Consider the following 2,651-nt stretch of genomic DNA (forward strand, 5'->3'; position numbering starts at 1 on the left):
CCAGGGAAACCACTTCCATGTTCAGCTTGCGTAACTTATCACACAAAGAGGTGACTTTAGAGTCTATGGTTAGATAGTTGCACTGGGCCTTTCGACTCAAGGCATCCGCCACTACATTTGCCTTGCCCGGATGGAAATGCACTTCCAGGTCATAATCCTTGATCAATTTTAACCATCTCCTCTGTCTCATATTAAGTACTGCGGTCGGATGAAGTCTGGCGACGTCATTCCGGCACCTCCGGCGATGTGGTGCTCGGTCTGAGGGCTCGGGGAGCTTCACTAAATTTCGGGGAGGCTAGCCGAGGAATTGGACGAGGTGGAGGTGGGCCGGAGTGGCCGGTCCGCGGTGGTCGGGGCTCGAGCAGCCGCTGGCACGCCGTGCGCAGAGCGAACTCCGGCGATCTTGCGCTTGGGCAGGGCTGAGAGCGAGCGAGGGCGTACGGTCAAGGCCTCGGTCGGTTTTATAGGCGCGGGCGCGTGTGTGGGTGCGAGGTCGGGCGTCGCACGGCGCGGGCGCGCGGGGTTGAGCGCCGGGGCGTCCTCTGGCATTGCCAGGGCAGGTCGAACACGTGTTCGTTTCTTTCTGCCCAAGTTCTAGCGCTTGCTGAGCAGCCAAACGTGTCAATCTCGCCATATGACTTGTGTAAGATCTCTTCTCTACACCTAGGGCTACCTAGTTTATGTGAGTTCCAAGTGAAGATCTAGTCTAGTTTGGGAGATATGGTGGCGCCAAGTGAGGGTTGTCATCATTGTTTAACTCGAGATAAAACTCGTGTCAAACCGTGTCAAACGATTCTGGTTTGGTTTCAAATTTTTCAGGGGTGTGCCTTGGGTAATTTGGCTCCCTTTTGTCAATTGGACCATGTGGATTTGGCGCCAGCAACTAAGTTAACACCTTTGATCTTTAGAAGAGGGCTGATTTTTTACTTAGAGAAAAATTGGGTTGCTCTTGAGTGCTCCCCACTTGGGGACTTAATTTGAGGTTTTTGTGGGACCTTTTTGGAATAACTCCCTTACTAAATCTTGTAGCCATATAAAATTTCTTCAACTTTGGCAAAAGGTTTAAGTCATGAATTGGTCATCTATATAGTTTTCCCACTAATCCAATGCTTGGGGTCTAATGGCTCAAGAGGGGGGTTTCTAGGGTTTTGAGCAATTTTTCCCAATTTGAGGAGCATGAAAAAGGCTAAGATACTCCTTCTAGCATATCCAACACTTGATTAAGACATTGCCTCTAAATTTTGGTGCTTCATCACCACACTAAACCACTTGTGATAATGGGTCACAGGTGAATTGTTGAGCCAGGGCCTTGGGTAACACCTAGGGTGTTACAAGAGGTTGCGCATCTTTACCCACAAGTCATGTTACCCATTTGCCAAGGGATCATGACTTCCCATTCATCTCTACTGTCACACCCGGTTTTGGAAGGCAAACCGAATGCGAACCATGTACGTGCTAGGATCAGAAACTCACGTACACAGTGATTACATAATTTGACATCATCACACAATGCTTGAAATAAATAGCGGAAAGGTACTTTATTACATCAAGATGTCCAAGACATCTACAGAGTCTAATACATAACCATTGTTCAACATAATTATCAAAGTGCGGAAATACGAAACGTAGATGCTAAGCCTACACAAGCAGCTGACTGGGGGTTTGCCACTAAGAAAGAACTAGAACTCATCGTAGTCCTGAAACTCCTCGAAATCCTCCATGTTGCCAGCATCACCTCCTGAGCAGTGGGTACAATGGGGACAACCTGGGGTGGGGTGGTGTGTAAAGCAAGGGTGAGTACACATCAACATACTCAGCAAATGTCCCGTTTGGCTAAAGTGGACTAGCTGTATATGGAGTTGAGTTTAAGCAGTTGCTTTTAGTTGGTCAAACATTTATTATTATTAGTAGAGCCAAGTTTTAGTAATAAACCCAATTATTAACCAGAAGTACCTCCTCAAAAGAGGAAATACCAGAGACCAGATTTTATAACATCATTGTTAATCATCAACATAATAGTATCCAAAGTTCTTCTAATCAAAGAGGATCCCAAGGCTGCTTTTAACCATGAGCTCGGCTGATATACCAATTTTTAACACTCTGCAGAGGTTGTACACTTTACCCACAAGTCGTGATCCCTTTCCAGCCTGGGTTGTATAGACCCGATCTTCACTACCAAGGTGAATGGCCAGGAATACACTACGTAGCCTTTACAAAGACTCCCCTGGTGCATAGCTGCTCGTTAGGTTTCGCCAGTTGTACAAACGCAGTACACCTCCCAAAGGTGGGTGACTAACAAAACCAAATCGAAAGAACCTCTGCACCCCAACCTTGGTAGAGCGAGCACTACGCCCCGACCCCCATTGACGGCCATCCGGCAAAGCCAACTACACCCCAGATTCATCTAATTAATCAGCTAAGGGCGTCCCATTCCACCCTCATTGTTGTACTGTTATCCCGAGTGGTCACTCCACAAACAGGTCCTTACGGAGAGGTATTCAAGAAAAAGGACTGCGCCCCAAAGGTATCACAAGATCATCCACATAATCAGGATAACAGTATCATATCATAAATGTTAACATCATGTTCATTGATTAAGTTAAGGCAGTAGCAACATGCTAACCATGATAACCCCAAAAGGTAAACAAGGA

Source organism: Zea mays, chromosome 4, assembly GCF_902167145.1.
Source record: "Zea mays cultivar B73 chromosome 4, Zm-B73-REFERENCE-NAM-5.0, whole genome shotgun sequence".
Lineage (NCBI taxonomy): Eukaryota > Viridiplantae > Streptophyta > Magnoliopsida > Poales > Poaceae > Zea > Zea mays.